This window comes from Microcebus murinus, chromosome 9, assembly GCF_040939455.1.
Source record: "Microcebus murinus isolate Inina chromosome 9, M.murinus_Inina_mat1.0, whole genome shotgun sequence".
NCBI lineage: Eukaryota > Metazoa > Chordata > Mammalia > Primates > Cheirogaleidae > Microcebus > Microcebus murinus.
In genome coordinates this window covers 87,687,891-87,709,090 of record NC_134112.1, presented here as the reverse complement: position 1 = coordinate 87,709,090, position 21,200 = coordinate 87,687,891, and the positions used below count along the sequence as shown (strand labels likewise).

The following is a 21,200-nucleotide window of genomic DNA, read 5'->3' as shown; positions in this document are numbered from 1 at the left end:
ATTTAGAAGCCGTAAAGGAAAATATATGTATTACACAATCCCTTAAAATTTTTTGCATAGAGAAAAGTCAAAATAAAAATTGGGAAACAATATTTGTAAAGTGCATGATATAAAATTACCTAAATTTGTTTAATATAATAGAGTTTGGGAAGAAAAAGCAAAGACAAAAGACTAATAACCTAAAACAATATCCTAGTTTGATCAAAGAAAAATTAAACGTTAATGACTTTTGAACATATGAAAAAATATTCAACCTCACAATTTAAAAATGCAAAGCCAAACAATAAAAAGCCTTTTCCACCCATAATCTTAGAATAGTGTTGTTGAACATTTTTGGTGGGACTTGGAAGGAAATCCATGGAGGGCAATTTATCTATAAAAATTTTAAAATTATTAAGAAACCTTTGCCTCAGGAATGCTACATCTAGGAATTTGTCTTTCAGCAATAGTCATAAAAAAAATGTGCAAAGAGGTCTACTGAAGGATATTCATTCAGAAATGTTGTTATAGCAAAAAAAAAAAAAACAATAACAAGACCCTAGAAATACTAAAACATTTCTTTGACAGGGGATTGGTTAAATATATCATGGAATACACTTATAATGAGATATTATAAAGCTGTTAAAAGAGGTTGATATATATGTCCTGGCATTATTGTTGAAAGTCACAGAGTTAGAAGATGATGTGATCAAAGCAAGACATAGATTGTTATAAAATACAATTATATTTATGCATATATTATATGTAGTGTTACATATATTTTATATATATATTATATGCCTCTAGGTCATTGTTAAACATTGAAGAATTTAATCATTCAATGTTTAATTTAAACATCGAAGATGTTAGTGGAACACATAGATTCAGTGGAATCATTTCTGTAGCATTTCTCTTTAACAATACTTTTTTGCCATTATTGATACAGTTGTGTACGTATGTAATTTATTTGAACAAATGATTGATTTCACCTTTCTAGCTATTATTCTAATGATTTCTTAATAGCTCAGGTAACTATAAGATCAGAATTCTGACTTGATAATAGCAGTACGTTTGTTTATTAGATAAATTCATGGACATTTTAGAATGGAGCTATATGCATATTTATTTCATGAAATGTTAATTTTAATGAATTTTGATTGAATAATGCCAAACATTTATTTATTTATCAAATGTCCTATTTGATACTTTAATTATTTTCTTGTATTCACTTTGAGAAAACACAAAACTATATTCCAGTTTTTAAAAGAGTTTTGGGTAATTTCCTCTGGAGAATAATATATATAATACTTATATTTAAAAATAGCTATTTGAAATCAAATAATTTGATCCTTCATTTTATAGACTGAGAAACTATAGGAGTGAATAAGTGATTTGTCCATAGTCAGCTGTGTTTTGGTCATAATTGGTGCTAATAATAATATCATTTATTTATTTGTTTGTTTCTTTTCCTCCTTCCTCTTATTCCTTCTTCTTGTTTATCATGGGCATGTTTTGCTTTTTAAACTTAAAAAAAATTAAAAGAAAATGCAAATTTAGGGTGCTCAAATATCAGTGTTGATGATAATCCTAAAAGGCACAATTCTTAATGCCATAATCTGAATGCTGAAATCTCAAAGGACCAAAATCTATAAAGACCAAAATTGCTAAAGTCCCAAATCCTGAAAATCACAATCCCAAAAGATTAAAATCCTGAATGTTGCAATCGTGAAATATGAGTTCTGGGGAAAGGATTAGTGCATTTTGAGTTGTATGCAGGATAATTGCATCATGTTAGTTTCATCAAGTTGGGTTATTATCTTTATTTGGAAATTAAGTCTTGTTTAAGGTGCTATCTATGGGTGTTAAGTTGTTAAGGGGAGGATTTGTGAACTTAGTTTTAGATGTCAACTTGGAGAAATTAAGGAATATCTAGAAACCTGATAAAGCATTATTTTGGGTCTGTGAGAGTATTTCCAGGGGAGATTAGTATGTGAGTCTGGGTGGACCAGCTGGGGAAGATCTGCCCTCATTGTTGAAGGGCACTATCCAATCGGCCAGAGGGCCCAAAGAGAACAAATACAGAAGGCGAAATTGTTCTCTCTTTGAGAGCTGGGACAACTTTTCTTCTGCTGACTTGGACATCAGAACTCCAGGTTCATCAGGCTTTGGACACACACTAGCAGCCTCTGAGTCCTGAGGCTTTCTGCCTCATACTGAGAGTTATACCATTGGCTTTCCTGGTTCTGAGGCCTTGGGACTTAGGCTGAGCCATGCATCCCAGAGTCTCCAGGTTGCAGATGGCCTGTTGTTGGACTTTTCAGCCACCATAATTGTGTGAGCCAACTATCCCAATAAATCCCCTCTAATCTATCTCTATACATATCCTACTGGTTCTGTCACTCTGGAGAATCCCAGCTAGTACAGATTTGGAATTGGAGAAGCTGAATATTATTCCTTAAATGTATATTATCTCATGTAATATTAACAACTATGTAAAATATATGGAACAGGTTTTACACAAAGAAAGAAACTAAGGTTATAGAAGAAGTTAAACAACTTATCTCTGATCACAAGGCCAGTGCATAAATAATCTACAACTAAAATAAACTCTCTTTCCTTCCAGTTAGATACTCTTTCTTTGTTTCCCTTCTCCTTTGGAGAATTATACATTATCCAGTAATATGTTAGGCAGCAGCATAATGATGAACTACACCCAGAGGTTGCTAGTTAAGACTGGTTCTGTTTTGGAGAAACTGGAATTCTTACTCAGGTAGAACACAGTAAATTTATGTAATATTAACTTACTTAGCTGGTATTATAGTCCCTGAATTTTTAGAGTTATAACATTTGCTTGGTTATACTAATTCTGAATAAAAATGGAAAACATTCCTCTTAGAAGCAAGCACAAGTATGTAAAGGCATTCCTTTCTGCCAGTGTGATCCACAGACTGTGTAAGACTGTACCTCTTCCACTAGGGAAAGCAATTTCCTCCTGCCAACCTCCTGCTGCTTCTGCTTTTTATATGTATGTACAAGTTTGTACTTCTGGTGTGGCATCACAGTGTGTTATTAGAGCAATAGTGGTTATATCATCGATGAAATAATATAATCACAACAGACTAAACAATGAAGATGACATTCAAAGGACTGAACATCTTAATATGGCAAGTGTATAGTAACGGTCAGTTTGGTATTTTACAATTTAACTTATGACTAAGGTCTGGAAGTACTATGGAAACTTAAGAGAAGAAAAACTTTCTTTACTACTTGAGTCCATATACATAGCAAGGGGGAAAGTACCATGGTTTAATATTTCTTTTACAAAGTTATAGGTGCTAATCTCTTTTTTAAATGATTAGCTGTGTGACTATGAGCATGTCATTTAAACTCTATGAACTTTAATTTTCCTTTTCCTCAAACAAAAATAAAAAGAGCCCTCTTTTTCTTTCAGAATTGTGACAAGGATCAAAGTGAGACAAATGTCTTTGAATCATAATCTATTAATATTAAGCATTAAACAAAAACTATTATATCCAAATGAATATATATTAATCACTTTTCTTAATAGTGAACAGAAAATTGTGTGTTTGTGTGTGAATATGTGCATGTATATATCTTAAGAGTGGTAAGATGTGAGTTGCAGTGGTAGAGGTCATTATCAGGGATATTAAATTATCAATTACATTAGATTATCAGTAATACCATTGATAATAATAATTAACATTTTGAGCATAATTACTCTCCAAAACAACTCCAAAACAATCCTGTAGTGATTAGTATTTTCATTATACACCTTTTATTAACATTGAACTAAAGATCAGTGAACTAAGTTACTTGAGATTCAAACCCAGGACACTCAACTCCAGAGTCTGCTACAAACAGTATTTGGCAGAGGAAGAGTCTTATGTAGCTGCCACTATTTGTCCACATTTCCTCTGCTCTGCCATGACTAAGCCCTATGCCAAGTTGGGTCATAGGTTTACATAACAGAATGAGGATCATTGAGTTCAGGACAATATTGGGGTTTGGGACAGGAGATGCTCATTGTAAGATATAGAGTTACTAAGTAGGGTTCTGCACATGAAAATATGTGACATTCAAGATTCAAAGCCTTTCCTACATTTTCTTTTAGAAATCTTATGGTTTCATGCCTTAGATTTAAGTCTGTTATCCATTTTGAATTAATTGTTGTGAGTGGTGAGAGATATGAATCCTGTTTTAATATTCTATATATGAATATCCAATTTTCCCAGCACCATTTATTGAATAGGGATTCTTTTACCTAGTATATATTGCTGTGCAATTAGTCAAAGATCAGATGGCAATATGTGGATGGTTTTATATCTTGGTTCTCTGTTCTGTTCCATTATCTATGTCTCTATTTTTGTGCCAGTCCCATGCTGTTTTGCTTACTACAGCCTTGTAGTATAGCTTATAGTCTAGTAAAGTGATGCCTCCAGATTTATTCCTTTTGCTTAAGGTTGCTTTGACTATTTGGTCTCTTTTCAGGTTCCAAACTAGGTGTAGAATTATTTTTTCTAGATATGTGAAAAATGTTATTGATATTTTAATGGAGATTTCATTAAATCTGTAAATAACTTTGAGTAGTATGGACATTTTAACAATGTTGATTCTGTCAATCCATGACCATGATACGTTTTTCCATTTGTTTACAACATCAGGAATTTCCTTCCTCAGTGATTCATAGTTCTCTTTGTAGAGCTCTTTCATCTCCTTGGTTAATATATTCCTAGGTATTTTATTTTCTTTGTAGGTATTGTGAAAGGTATTGAGTCTTTGATTTGATTGTCAGCTTGACTGTTGTGTATAGGAATGCTACTGATTTGTGTACATTAATTTTGTAGCCTGAGACTTTGATGAATCTATTTATCAATTCCAGGAGTCCTTTGCCAGAATCTTGGGGGTTTTCTAAATATAAGATTATATCATCAGCAAAGAACAATAGAATTTATGAAGAAGACCCCAAGGGCAATCATAGCAAAAACAAAAATAAATAAATGGGACTCAATTAAATTAAAATGCCTCTGCACATCCAAGGAAACAATCAACAGAGAAAATAGACAACTTACAGAATGGGAGAAAATATTCCCATGCTACATACGATAAAGGGCTAATAATTAGAATCTGCAAAGAACTCAAGCAAATCAGCAAGAAAAAAAATCAAACTACCTCATTAAAAAGTAGGCAAAAGACATGAACAGAAGCTTTTCAAAAGAAGATAGACTAATTGCCAATAAACATATGAGCAAATACTCAAAGTCAGTAATCATCAGAGAAGTATCAATCAAAACCACAATGAGATATCACCTAACCCAAGTGAATATGGCTTTTATCAAAAAGTCCCAAAACAATAGATGTTGGAATGGATGCGAAGTGAAAGGAGCATTTATACACTGTTGGTGGGACTGCAAACTAGTGCAATCTCTGTGAAAGATAGTATGGATATTCCTCAGAGAACTAAAAGTAGACCTACCGATTTGATGAAGCAATCCCACTACTAGTATTTTTCCAAAGGAAAAAAAGTCATTTTATCAAAAAGACACTTGCAATAGAATGTTTATTGCAGCATAATTCACAATTGCAAAGATGCAGAATCAATCCAAGTCCCCATCAATTCATGAGTGGATTTATTTAAAATGTGGTATACCATTGAGCACTACTCAGCCATAAAAAATGAATGAATACTTTTTGCAACAATCTGGATGGAACTGGAGACCATCCTCCTAAGTAAAGTATCTCAAGAATGGAAAAAAAAAAAAAACACCACATGTACTCACCATTAAATTGGAACTAACCAATCAGCACTCATGTATAGTTGGAAGTAAACCTCAACAGAAATCAAGCAGGCGCGAGGGGAGAGCAGAGGATGGGTGAAATTGTACCTAACAGGTACAACGTACACTATCTGGATAATAGGCACACTTATAACTTTGATTCAAGAAGTACAAAAGGGATCCATGTAACCAAACACCTATACCCCATATTATTGTGAAATAAAAAAAGAAAATAGGCCAGGCATGGTGGCTCACACCTGTAATCCTAGCACTGTGGGAGGCCAAGGCAGGAGGCTGACCTTGAGTCAGGAGTTAGAGACCAGCCTGAGTAAGAGCGAGACCCCATCTCTACTAAAAATAGAAAGAAATTAATTGGCCAACTAAAAATACATAGAAAAAATTAGCCAAGCATGGTGGGGCATGCCTGTAGTCCCAGCTACTCAGGAGGCTGAGGCAGAAGGATTGCTTGAGCCCAGGAGTTTGAGGTTGCTGTGAGCTAGGCTGATGCCACGGCACTTTAGCCCAGGCAACAGAGTGAGACTCTGTCTTAAATAAATAAATAAATAAAAAGAAAAATTAAACACATGATGAAGGACTAAATGTGTTAAAATTCTGAAATTGTAAATTGTCAAAACATGATTTTCCTTGTCAAAATATTAATGGGAGAGGGCAATGACCAAGAAATTAACTGACAGAAGGTGTATATTTCAGAGAAAGGGCTTGATTTCAACATTGATTTTAATATATCCCAAATAAATAGAAATAGTTTCTGGAGGGAAAAAATATTCAAAGCATTTTCCTAAAAACATGATAACAATCATCATAAAAATATATCATCATATGAATTGATAAATAGCCTCTCATATAAGTATTCACATCAGTGATACAAAAGTTCTAGATATTGGCAATAATGTATTTTACTAGATTGTTACAGAGAGAATGCTAATTAAAATGATTTTTTAAACAATAAATTATGATATACATTTAGATACAAGTGAAGAATTAAATGCAAAAAATGGGATTTTCTTCACACCCTGGCCAGTGCAGGCAGGATGGCTGATGTGTGATAAGCATTTTTCACAGGTGCATTTAAATGTAATGAGCTAATTCATCAATATATAAAGTAATCTAAATGCAAGAATTTTTTTGCATGTTATTTTATTTAATTCTCACAATAACCCTGAAAAGAATTATTATCTTTTCCAGTTTTACATATGACAATGATCAGAGAGCCAGCAAGTGTTAAAGCCATGCTTCAAATTTAGGTCTATCTGATTCCTGGCATCACATTCCTGGTTCTACTATGTCAAACCAGGACACTAAAATAGTTTTCTGCAAGAATAAGAAAAGTTGAGGGAAAAAAATGAAGCCATGATTGGTACCTATTGGTATCTAGAGAGAGGGAAGATATGTGAGTGTATAAAACAATTTCAGAAGAAGAAGGAAGTTTGAGAATCATGAGGAATTCACATAAAGTTGGATTTATAATTGTTTATATTTCTTTAACTTTTGTTTTAAATTTTTAATATTAGTGTATATACTTCTGATAGATTTTTAATTTCTGCTCCTATTTGAACACATTATAGAAAATGGCAAAGTGCTCTCAGTGTTCCTTGCCTATCTTTCAGCCATTGAGATCTATAAAGCAGCATATTCATTGAGCAAACATCAGTGATAGTGTCTTCAGCGTTATCAGTGTTGTCTGAAATGCCCATGACTGACAGAGGAGTAATAAGGCTCGTGTTAGCCTTTAATTTGAATATATGATGTCTGGGCAACATAATGTGTGCTGAGATAATTAGCTTTCTTCAACAATATGCTCAGATATTACAAAGTATTATTATATTAATAGAAAACATTAAAGACTTAAGGATGATTAATACAGCACCACAGGGAAATATCAGAGTATCATTGGAAAGACTTCACTTACTAAGGAACCAGCAGATGACAGTATAGGGAACTTAAGTATTATCCCTTCCTTGCCTTGAGAATGAAATGTGGTAATCTTGTACTATGTTGTCATTGATTAGAAAGCAAATGAAGCTTATTTATTTGTAATTTTTATATAACATGTTTATAAATAAATATGTTGTATAATAGTCTGATGAATGACATTACAACTGTAAATTTTTTTCTAACATGGGAGAGATGACCATTGAGGTATATAATCTATATTCTGTTTAAGAGCTCTTAAACATTTCATTAATCCCACAAATTTATAAACTGCCTTGGTACATATATAAAACAGGCTTTGATATTGTTATCAATAATCAATCACTCCTGCCATCAGTGATGCTAGAGAGAAAAGAAAAAAAGAAAAAAAAGAGAGAATTGGGGTGACACTTATTTAAGGAAGCCATGGGGAGCAAAGTCCCCATTCTCTAAAGAAAGGTTTAGTTGTAGATAGTTTTGATATTGATACAACTGATGATAACATAGTTTGTGCTTATACTGCAATAACCTTTATGAATCTTCAGTGTCTTTCAATTTTACTTATAGATGAAGGAGAATCCTGACCTGGGGCTCAGAAGACAGTCCAGCCCCTCTAGCTGACAATATTGACATTCCACACTCTGAGTGCTTTGACAACACCACACAGAAATGGAGTCAATTTCCACTTTTTTTTTCCCCTTTTAATCAGGTTTTTCTCTGAGCCATACAACACATTGTGAGTCACTGTACATATTTAGAGCTTTTTTTATGTGCTCCTGAATCTCACTCCAACAGCAGTGGCCACAGGGAGTAGTGGGGGCCTTGCTGAAAAATCAGTGCTTTCTTCCTTTCTTCTTCCTTTCAAAATCTCTTACTGAATTACTCTCATGCTAGGTCCTGTATGCTATCAAGGGCTGTGGGGGATGGCAGTGAAGGAGGAATGGGTGACCAAATAGAACAAAATAGAATACAATCTTGTTAAAAAGGAATGTATAATCTATGGGAAACACACATTGCTGATGACATTTCCAGTTATCTAAAACAACTCTGGCCAATTTCATGACAAGTGTCAAAGCTGAGACTCTACAGAGCAAAGTTGGTCAGATGGGGTGAAATAAATGCAGAAGGCTCCCTGGAACCTTTTCCTAAATCTGTCTCTCTCTCTCCTCTCTTTCTCTAATTCTCTTTCCCCTTACCATTGGCTTGTATCTGATTTTCTTTTTAACTGTTGTCAAGATTTTGCAGTATAGCTGTCTTCTCAGTAAAGTGCAATATACAATGGTGTGTGTCTGTGTCAGTACATTGAACCTGACAACTGGTAGTTTCAAAAATACAGAATAAGACACATCCATTTACTTACCTACGCTGAATTTTTTGGCTTTATCTGAAAAGATGTGTCAAAAGTATTCTGGAAGCAATGTGTGAATTTTTCTCATTTAGGAAATCACAGGACAGGATGACAGACTTTACTAGATAAGCATTATGTAAAATATTTGAGAAAAGAAAGCCACACTGAACACACATTGCATTTATCAAGCTGTACCCTTAACGTTTGTACACATTACTATATGTGAGTTGCACTTTCGTTGAAAGAAAGAAAAAAAAACGTAAATAAAAATGATACTAAAGAGTGAACGTAGCTGAAAGAGCAATCTGATCCTCACATCGGTACAAATAGATCAAAATCTATGACTCTTTCTATGACTTTTTGTAAGAAAACATCAGGATTATGCAAGGTCTTATTATGGTATAAACACGCTTGCTGTTTTGGCTGCCTGTCAAACATAACACTATTCTTAGTGATGCTGGGACAAACTTCCACTCCATGTCAGCAGAGCTATCTTTTTCCCTCTTCAAAACACAACCTAAACACCACTTACCAGAGAAAAGTGTCATGACTAAGGGGGAAAGGGGTGTAAAAGTGATCTAACTTGTAGGACCTCTGTCCTTCTCACTATATCCACGACACCTTTTAGTTATCTGTTCACACAATGTAACTCCTGCCAAAAGGAAAAGAGGTCTGGACAATTATAAACAGAATGAAACCTGAAAATGCCCAGCCCTTTGACTCTTTTAGAATGAAATTGCATCTGAGTAAGCAGCACTGCAGCATCCACCCTTTTCTGTGGCAGGAATTTGGCAGAACTCAAGTATTGATGATGAACGTAATCTAGTAAATGGTGCTGACTAAACAGTGTGCTCTAGAGCAAACAGCAACAAAAGAGACAGTCCTCTGTCTTTCACAAAGGTTGTTATGTTCTCACAAGGGAGAGAAGTAAAAGGAAAATGGAAGCGACTCCCAGAGAGCTACTGAAAGCTGTGTGTGATTAGGCAGCTGCATTTGGATCCATGTGTCTATCTTACTGTCTAGAGAAGCTGGAAATGTGTATAGTCGGCTTTTTAAAATTTTGTTTTGTTTTTCTCCTAACGTTGGCAGGCTGCTGGTTTAATAACGCTAAATTATTTAATTCATTGCTTTGAATTAAAAATGTGAATCAAATTTGCAGAGGAAATGAGGCTTGTTAGAAAGCTGATAGAAAATTCTGGAGTGAAAGCTGTTGTTCTAGAGAAGCTGAGCAATTCCGAACAATGTATCCCTTTAGGGATCCTTTTCAATGGTGCACGTGCCTTCCATTGGAAGCTGAGTCCGAGCACGTGGCAACATGGAGCTCTGGATAGTGGGTCAAGGACAGCTTTGAAGACAGGAATGGGAACCAGTTTGGGAGCAGAGAGAAGCCAAAGAGGCGGTTAATACTTTTCCTCTGAAGAGTAGACCAGGAGAGTCGGGATAATAATAAATGGGATTAGAAGTTATAGAAAGATTAGGAGGCACACAGAGAAGTAAAATATCTTCTTCTGAGGATAAAGAAAACGAACATAAAATAGCACATCTTATAACAGTTAAGTAGAGACAAGAAGACTTAGTTGTACTTAGAAATATATATTTATTTTAAGTATATCTCTACTTAAGTCTGCATTGCTTATGGAAAGAAAGGAAAGTTAATCAATGCATGTGTTGTTCTTTTTATAAAAAGGCACATTTATATGAAAAGTAAAGGTAAGAAGATCACAGTTTATAGACATAATTTCATTGGTCATCACCTCTTATGACATGTGCTCCTATAAGTGTAAGCTTAATGGACACCATCATTCTTTGGTAGCAATCCCTAGAACGTAGGTATAGAGTCCAGAGAAATTAATTCACCTCCATAAGACTAAATCTTCCTCTAACTTTTCAATGACAAATAACACAAGTTTCATATAATTATGATTCATACCAGATTCAATGAAGCTTTAAAAATAAAATAGTAATGAACTGTAGAGAGTAATGGGCAGCAACTATTTTTATTGTTTCCAATCAAAAGACAAAATGATTGTTTCCCCAGAGTCTGATTGCAGCCTATTTCTAGAACTGAGCGAAATGACCACAGTATTATCCCACTAAAACTTGAAAAACGAGAGCTTGAAGAAGATTAAAGTCTTTACTAGATGATCTAATGGCAACTGAGATGAGGAAACATAAAAAGCTACATCAATTCAGCAAAGATTTCTGTATCCGAAACTAATTTGGAGTTAAAGGAAGATGGCTGGAGAGAATGAAGATGTTTATGTGGTAAATCAGGGCAGTCAACTCTCCCACCTGCTTGAAAGTAAACCACTTCTTCAGTGCTAACCTCAGTGAAAACACCACATAATTGAATGTATGTAAGATAAATCATCACAGCAGCCTTCACCCGCTCTTCCTCAAACCCTTCCCTTTTCCTCTTCTAATGCTATTAGTTTGACCCTATTTAAATATTTAAATATCCTGACTCCTCTTCATCTCCAGACTCTCCAAACACTTTGAAAAATCCTACCTCTCCTTCAGACTGATGTATAATTACAAAGGCCTAATCTTTACCTTTCCCCAGGGGGCAGGTTCCATGTTGACTGAGCCCAGTGTGAAAGCTACCACAAAAGTGACACTTTCCTTCTTGAAATATACCATCCTGGCTTGGAAATGTCCTCACCACACTTTATCTGTCCCCATATTCACCTCCCCTCTGTGCTGTCTAGCAAAAGTAGCTAAATGGTGAGCACTTCACATTTAAAGGTATTTAAATATAATTTATGTACCTACACAATACCTGAGAAAAGAGAAATCTTCTAATAGATAGTAAATGGATCGGGACTTGTTCATAAATCTGCTAGGCAGGAAGTTTTTTCCTTGAAGCACAATCGTACTACCATGAGCAAAGCAATCTTAGTATGTGTTTTCTACAAGGATAGACATGTACACACTTGACCTCTAAGAAAATGTGTTAAGAGTAGGATCCTGTGAGTAATTATCTAGTGCCCAGAAAGCCACAGATAGGAAACTGAAAGACTGTACACTGGATGCCTTCACCTAACTGTGTGTGTGTGTGTGTGTGTGTGTGTGTGTGCGTGCGTGCACACATACCAGATGTGTTAGTTGAGGAGGAAGGCATAATGGCATATATAAGAAGAAAGGAAAGCGTATCTCGGTTCTTAAAAAGATAATAGTCTATGTAAAATTTCTCATGAAGTATCAGTGCAATGTGACAACATGCTGCACAAGGGGAACTTGCAACTCACAAAACTGGCCTGTACGCCGTTAGCAAGGCCTGAAGAACGGAATCTACCTCTTGTATTCTTCCTCTTGAGGAAGAAAGTAGCAAAGGCCCACTGGGCCTGGATATCCACTTAAGAGATGTGTTGGCAGGAGTGCTGGCTCGTTGCTCTATGGGGGTGGTTGGCTCTTCCTTCTGTAATTTTATGCACAGTAAGTAGGATGCGTCTGTGGCTACAGTAGACAAGACTTTGAAGCCAAACCTGAAACTGAAGCCTATCCCTGCTATTTTCTAGTCGTGTGAGCTTAAATCTGTTGACCCTCTTTCCACATCTACAAGATCTACAAGATATGGCAAATAAAATCAACCATTCACAATTTTTAGAAAAATATACATAATACTGCAGGCTCCTAGCATAATATACTATAATAATAATGACTATGAAGAAGTCACTATTACTAAGTTCATTATAATTTAACAGATGGTTCTCAGTAACAAGTAAAGCACTAAAAAGAAAAAGAAGAAAAGGAGCAAATCATGCTCTCTGCATATCTTTCAGGAGAATGAGACAGTAATTTCAAGCAATGTTTATTACATAGGTCTATTTTATGTCACTTTTATTATTTGCTTCCATTCATTTTATGGATTCCAGAAATCTTGCTATCAATCTAAGGTATCCTGTTTTTTTTTTAATAATAAGTATTATACTGTACCTTCAATCTAAACTTTAAGAAATGTTGATCTAAAATTAATAACTAATTTTCTTCAAATCCAAAAAAAAGGGTCAACACAAGTGAACCACTTTAAAATTCTTACTGTAGATTCATGAAATATTATTTAGTGATTCTAAACATATTTTTCCTGAAAACAGTGTATTTTATAGAAAAAGATTATCTTTCTGAGGGACTAAAGAAAAAATTCTGATCCTCTAGAAATTTAGAGCAAATCCTGAAACCAAGAGATTTCTTGCCGACAAATATAAAACTAGTGAAATTTCACCATGTCCACATTATGAATGCTTAGACAATAGTCTATGAATACGCATACAATTAATTTGTGACTGACATTTATCATACTCTAAGTGTTGTTTTCAAACAAACAGCTATTTTTTAAAAAATTGTACAGTTTTGCTAATTGAAAGAGAACACCTTGTGACAAAAAAGAGTAGTCATCCTTCCAAATGCCAGTTTCCTTGAAGAACTTGTCTAATGTCTTTTCTCTCTGACTCAAAAATATTTCTCTTGACAACTTCAATCTCTTTAATCCAAATCCTTATCTTTTATGTATTTATTCACTCTCTCCCTCACCCACCCTGTTTTCAGTGAGTGATGGCACAGGTTGTCTGAGGAACCAACTCGAGAGGGTGATTCCCCAGTCTTTCATGTTATGTTACTCTTCTGCCATGACTAAGCTAAGAGACTTAACTTTGTTTATGACATGGTGACATTTCCAGACATCATTTATCTGGAAATGATATTTCACAGCATACACAGCCTCATCATCCTAGAATTCAGGGAACTATGTTAGAGTTCACCTCTAATAGCAAGACAAGGGGTGTAGACCGATTGTATTGACAGTCCTTGGGGGCCCTCTCCAGTGTGCTGTGGCCACCTCTTATCCTCACCCAGACTTGGTGTGAGGTCCATGCATTCCTCAACCAGTCTATACTCTGGCTGTTAGGAAGGGTGTCTTTAGCTGAAATGTTTCAAGAAAAGACTCATTTGTAGGCTGCCTCTTAGTCCCTGCTCTTCACAAGAAAACACCCTCAGCTCTGTGTCTGCATTTAGGAATGTAACTTGGGAGCAGCCTGCCTCTGGATCTTCCCTTGTTTGGTTGTTTTCAAAGGCCACTGTAAAGCTCAAAGGTGACAGCTTAACCTGCTTTGCTCAGTGTTGTTTTTTTTTTTTTTTTTGTATTGTTATTAAAATAACAAATGACTCTGTGCACAAAGCTGACCTCCTTAAATAATAGCAAAACTACTAAGTCACAGTGGGTATAGCCCTGTCTGAGTGGGGTGTGGGGAGGAAGTAGCTAGACTACAGAAAGACCAAAACCAGACATTGGAGGGGGCAGGGATCCTAAAGTGGGGTGGGGAGATTTCCCATTGTGTTTGGCACTATGCCCAGTACATCCTCAAATTTCCAAGCTCTGCTTTAAAATAAAGACTGGGAGCTCCTTGAATAAAGTTTAATTTCTGTTTAGATGATACCAAGTTTTATAACCAAGTTTTTAATGCTCACCCTATAGCTAGCTCTTTTATTCTTAGTATGAACTGTACTTTACTTCTAAAACAAAAACCCATAAATGGTTACTTTAAAAGACTCAATGGATTTATAGAACTCAAACAATATTTTCATATATTGAAGTTAAATGAATTGGAAAATTATGAATCACTTTCAATAAATTACACAAAGATACAAAGGCAGAGAATAAGAAATCACAAAAGTGTTTTGATCACATGCGCTGCAGTGCTCAGGATTGGGGTGGATACAAAAGCAAAAAGGTGGACAGATGGGCCCCTATTTTTGTAACTTGAGAGTAAGCAAAATAGAAAAAAATAATTTGAAGGAAAGGTAGATTATGGTAGGCCTTTTAAAACATTTGATTTAGTTGGTTTTCCTTTTTTTGAATAAGGATGAATTGTGAAAGACTTAAGCTGAAGAGGAGGAAACACTGGTGGGTGAGGGTCTGAAGGTTTAAGAGCAGTCATTACCACTGGTATGGCAAGAGCTTAAGGAAACCAAAGAGAATGGTGTCTGGAAGATGTAAGCAGAGCATGCATGGCCCAGAGTTAATCTTGCAAAAAGAAGGGAAGTGATTCAGCATCATAGTGGATTCAGTTAGTTTCAGAGATATCAAGGAATAGGGTGTTTAGGACACTTTTAAAGGCTATCTATTTGAGGATGAGGAAGGGAGAGTATGGCAGAAGACTTAAGGAGAAATGGCATCTGGGAATTTCATGGCAGTGAAGGCCATTAAAGTCAGGAACTATAATAAGCTACTGATAGCATTGACCAAACTGGTAGTAAAAGACATCTCATTGACAGGGATCTTAGACTGGATTTCAGTTTCTAATCACTCATCTTCATTCATTGTCCTTCTCTGGATTCAAGCCCTGGCTTGACCTCATCTTCCAGCTGTGACTTGTGTGAGTATTAGTATTAATAGTAATGCTTTGACAACCCCAAACTCCAGTCTGGGCCCAAAGGCCCACTTAAAAATTTTAGCTATTTCCTTAAATTCTCCAATAGCCAGTTTTCTCATTGCTTATGTTGTGATGACACATGCCTGGAAAATTATTAACTTCAATAATTAAACAAAATAATATTCACAAATGGATTTAAACCAAGCCTCCCACTCCAGGCTTCTCTGCCTTTATTCAGAGCTTGAGTAAAGGCTTGAGTAAAGGCTTAAAGTTGGCTCTGGGTAGGTTGGAAATAGAAATAGAAAGAGAATTACTTTCACAGTTCCTACAATTGCCAACTGTGCAGTAGGTCTATTTGAGATGTTGCTTTAATGCTTTCTGTTGTTAGAAAATATATTTTTTAATTTCTTAAGCTCAGATGAATTGTATAGCTCTGCTCTACTTATTCCATACAATAACAGTTTTTTATGAAGTCATAACCTCTCACATTCAAATAATCACTATTTATTACTAGTTCTATTGTTTTCTTATTGTATAAGTTTATAATAAAAAAATTTGCTAATAGTTGTTTCCTGTTCACTAGCATTATCCAGAAAGAGATCTTGGTTGTCAGATAGTGGCAGCATATGAAGTACTGGGAAGCCAGCCATGCTCTCTGTTCTGTTGACTTATCCTGCACATAGAACAAACTATAGCAGATTATGGACACCCAGAGCAAAATTCTTTCATGTATGGCTTCTGTTTAACTATTAAGATACTTTTGAAGAATGACAAATAATAATGATTATAATTAGTAATGATTTCAAATTAGTAATCAAATTAATGAGGATTTCTTCACTAATAATGATTTCCATTTTTAGATTATATGGTAAAAAGCAAACAGGTAAAAAAAAAAAAGAAGGATATTAATTAGCAATAGTGTTACAATTTAATGCCTAAGTCAAATAAACCTACTATGTGAAATAAGCCTCAGTTGCAAATGATCAGTTTGTCTAAGTGAGGTTTTCCCTGTAATTTTAGGGTTTGATAACTCTTTATGTTATGGCAAACCACCTGTTTGACTCTCCTAACTAACTGGTAGCTGGTTCTATTGTTTTCTCCTCCTGAGCTATTGTATGTACATGTTTTATTTCATACTGTAAGACTTTGGGTATGCTGAGATGGGTTTTTATTTTGAATCTGTTTCATCTCAAAAACAAAATGTTTAATTATGCAAGATAGTGTCTTCTTTAGGAATTCAGGAAGATTGACAGTGGACACATTATCCAACCACATCACCCCTCCATTTCTCCCCTTGATCTGTTTGCTTTTAAACAGCAGTGTTGGTCTGAACTCATGGAAAGAGCAGGCTCTGTGATATTAAAATATCTGTACTCTCATTCCAGACATGGTATTTAACCTCTCTGAGCTTCATTTTTATCCTCTGTGGCAGTGAGGACATTTGACTCCAACATCTCTTTCAGCTTTAAAAGAGCCTTAGGATTCTAATTTTACTTTAATTCTCTTAGGATCCATATGATGCTGACTGAGAGGTCAGAGATGATGTCACCCACTTCTCCCTTAGATCTGCATTTTCCTAAATACCGCACCTCGTGTACCCACAAAGAGAAAATAGTTCCCTCTCTCTTGAATTTATACGAGTTGAGCCTTGCTGGCCTTGTTGAAGAGGCTTCTGCTCTGTGTCAGATGGTTTTCTTTGTCTCTGTCTCTATTCTTCCCACCCCCAATATCCTGGTACATACATCTCAGCTCCCTTCTGTGACCCTTCATCCATGTACACTTGAAAATTAGATTCAAATTACTATCTGTGTCTTCATTTCACTTTCAATATTGAAAACATATAAACATAAGCTAATTCTCTCAATCTAGCTTGATTATTTACCTACTGACTCATTAAAAAGTGACGTTAGCACTAGAGCAAGAGACCATATAATAGAGAAGGAAAGTAATTTACTTGGCCAGTTTATTTGTGTATTCTCACAAATGTCATAGGAAAGGTTTGTCCTTGGGATAAGGGTGTTTTCTCACCCAGTCTGGTCTCTCCGTCTGTCTGATTCCTCAATTAACTGACACCTCTGTGCCAGTGATTTCATCGTGGACTAACTTCGTGGACAAACTAGGAATAGTTATCCAAGGACTTACACACTCCTTTTACACACTCCTTTTACAGCATGACTGTTATTGCTGCCTAAGTAGCACTGTCAGGAGGGAGGGAAATGAAGGAAAGGCTCTTGGAGAGAGTGTTTTTAAGACATGCAACAATTTGCAAAGGGTAAGTATTCTGACAATGTCTATTGCAAGCCTGAACTCTAAACAAAATTCCAAAGATTAGACAAGAATAAATTGGCTCTTACGCAGTATTCTGTTTCTTGTTATAGAGCAGAATTCAGTGCTAAGGACATCTACATTAAGTCTAAAATAAAAATGGTGTGGTTTTATAATTTTAAAAATACATGAGATTTATTCCTATGTTTTTGCAGTGCTTACAAACTTTCCTCTGCCTTTGGACGTGAAAAAATAAAAAGCACTATGAATTCCTTTTTCTGGTTTTTAAATTATAACATTAGAGAAATAAACCAAACAAAAAAGATTTTGGATCATTCATACCTGACCCACAAGAGCTATTCACTTTATTTGACCATTCACAGATAATTTTCTTCCAGCTAACTTCAGGGGAAAAAACGGCGAGTGATACTGATTTTTTTTTCTATTGTCAAATACCTTATAGTAGGGGTCCTCAAACTTTTTTAAACAGGGGGCCAGTTCACTGTCCCTCAGACCGTTGGAGGGCTGGACTATGGTTTAAAAAAAAAAAACTATGAACAAATTCCTATGCACACTGCTATACATATCTTATTTTGAAGTAAAAAAACAAACGGGCAAAAACACCCGCATGTGGCCCAAGGGCCATAGTTTGAGGACGCTTGCCTTATACCATGGTTGGAAACACCTGTGAAATTTTGCTGTTGTTGAAAACTTATCTTCCTACACACATGCATGAGCATGCAATATACTCACCCACATGCACATATTTAAAGATTTAGATTGTATCATATATGTCAATGCATCATCACATTATTTAGGATACTTTTAAATTTAAAAACTGCATATTCAAAATATTTATTTGCTTTAATCACATATATCTTGAAAAAATAACCTAATGATTATGACAATTATTTGAGTAAAAATGATAGTGCTAAATGTGTTTATTCATTTGAAAGGAGTAGAAAGCACTTTGAAAACTAAATATTGTATAACCAAATAAATACCTCTGGTATCAAATAAGGAATTGATGTGGCTTATGGAGTGTGGCCCAGCAAGTAAATGCCAGGTGGAAATATTTTTAAGGCAAAGACATAATTTTGATGATTATATTACAATGCAAGAGCAACTCAAAAATAACTTCATATGGAATAACCACTAAATGTCAGTAAGCATGGACACAAAATACATTACTGAATCACCATTGATGTTTGAGCTCTGACACTTTTGACTATAAAAATGACACATTTACTTTTGCTTTAGAACATCCTCTCATTCTCCCCAAGGTCTGTCACTTTGTGATGTGGAGGTCAGAAGGGGTTGGAGCATGGGAGCAGGTACACTCAGAGAGCCAGAGAGAGCACTGGGAATAGCAAGCTCTTGATTTCACCTTTCACAGTTAGTATTCTACATTTACGTGGCATTGCAATAATCATGCATAAGCCAGCAACCTTTAAGCAAAACACCCACAATTTTTTTTTTTTGTAGCATTGTCTATATGAGCTATTTGACTGGATTTTTTTTTAACTTTTCAGTTGGTAGCTATGACCTCTATGTGGACTGAATTTATGAGTGTTTCTTTTGGGGGAAAAAAAAACAGGTATGGGAAGCATTTGAGATGTGTGTTTTCCCATATCTTACTTTTCCCTATTGTTTGGGGTTGGATTTCCTTGATCATAGAATTTGGGGCTGAATTTCAAGGCCAATGCATTTGAAAAATTTTCTTTATTGATGAAATAAGGTCAAAACTATGTACCTATCCCCATTCCCATCTTTTTCTTCATCTGGGCTTATTTTAGTGATAAGCAGAAGGTCACTGGTCTAGAATTGGTGGCTTTCTCATCAGTGGCTGCCTCTGGCATGTCTCCACATGTCTGCCAAGGGGCTGAGAGCTCACCTTTGAGGGAGTTTGTGCGTGGGCCACTACCTTATAGCTCTCCCACAGTCTCCAGGGTGCTAGCAATGAGAAGAACTAACAGTTTTTGAATATCTAAAAGGAATTGGCCCAATTCAACTTTTATCCTTGCTTTTATAGGTAAGAAAACCGAGGCACAATGAGTGAGTAATTTTTCCATTGCCAGCTAATAAGTGGTGCTGCTCAGATTTGAAGTCAGAGAGGACTCACAGCAAAGCTTTTGCTCCTGAGCATGCGGATGTTTCACTTGTTGAAGCAAGAATATGTGTGCCTGCTCACTCACCCTCTCTGTGTGTGTGTGTGTGTGTGTGTGCGTGCATGCATATGAATGTACAGTTGTAACTTCTGTAAATAAAAATACCACTCAGTGAACTGGGCTTACTGTAAGTTCATCAATTTTTGTCATGACTGTGATAGTTAATTTTATGTTTCAATTTGGTTATGACATAATTCTAAGTTATTTAATCAAACAGGAATTGAGGTGTTGCCATGAAGATATTTTGTAGATGTCATTAACACCTGTAATCTGTTGAATTTAAGTAAATGAGATTGCTCTCAATAATGCAGGTCCTTATCCATCAGTTGAAGCCTTAAGAGTAAAAACCAAGATCTCTTTCAGAAGAAATTCTATCCCAGACTACAGCATTAACTCCTGCCTGAGTTTCTAGCCTCCTGGCCGGCCCCAAAGATTTCAGCTTGCCAGTGCCCCAAAGATTTCAGACTTGCCAGTGCCCCAAAGATTTCAGAATTGCCAGTCCCCCAAATTGCATGATTCAATTCCTTAAAATGAATCTCTTTAGATAGATAGAGATATAAAGTTGATCCTTGTTATTGTTGGTAGTTATGTTCCATAAAATCAACATGAACACTGAATTAGTGAGTACTGAACCATTGTTCTTAGAGAAAATACAGGATTAGGTTAAGAAATTTTGAAAATTAAAAACATTAAAGTAATTTAGCAAATTTTAACACATTAAGCCATGTCTTAATGTAGGGTGCGGACCCTCTTCCTGACAAATTGGATGAACTTGATCTGGAATAGCAAATGTATCTTAACAAATGATTTGTCTCTTGTCTTTGGTTGGTCTGTTCAAGCTGGAGTAAATATAAATGTCCTAATATGACAATCTAGATGAATTATATATTTTTTCATAGTAGTAGCTGATGTTCAACTTGACTTGACATATCTAACTTTCCAAAGGATTATTGTGACTTCATAGCAACTTACTGTTGTGTCTATAAAATGTATAAATGTATTCATTTTTAAAAACGTATTGAGCACTTACTATATGCCAGGATTTGGGTGCTGGAGATAAACTCTTGATGGGTAAGATCCAGACCCTGCACTCATGTTGCTAAAAACCTGGTAGAAAAAAGAAAGAAAAAAGTGTGGAAAACAGTAAGAATAATTATAACTTGCCCATAAACAGGAAAATGGGGCATGTTAGTCTTTATAAGGCTAGAGCCTGCACTGGAATCCCTGGGAGAAAATTCTAATGGGGCTCGAGTTATAAACTAAAACCTGAAGTACATGCACCTGTTCTTTAAAGACAAAGGTTTACTTTTCCATAATGTGGAAGACTGACATCTCACATAGGCCT

General features: G+C 35.4%; 1 protein-coding gene across 1 annotated transcript in view; it reads right to left on the bottom strand.

The window, feature by feature from the left end:
- Positions 1-20,963, bottom strand: part of CHRM2 (cholinergic receptor muscarinic 2) — a 28,052-nt gene extending 7,089 nt beyond the window's left edge. Inside the window, exon 1 of the mRNA XM_012744732.3 lies at positions 20,886-20,963. The gene's annotated coding sequence lies outside the window, so the exon portion shown is untranslated. The remainder of the gene's footprint in view (positions 1-20,885) is intronic.
- Between the last annotated feature and the right edge of the window lie 237 nt (positions 20,964-21,200).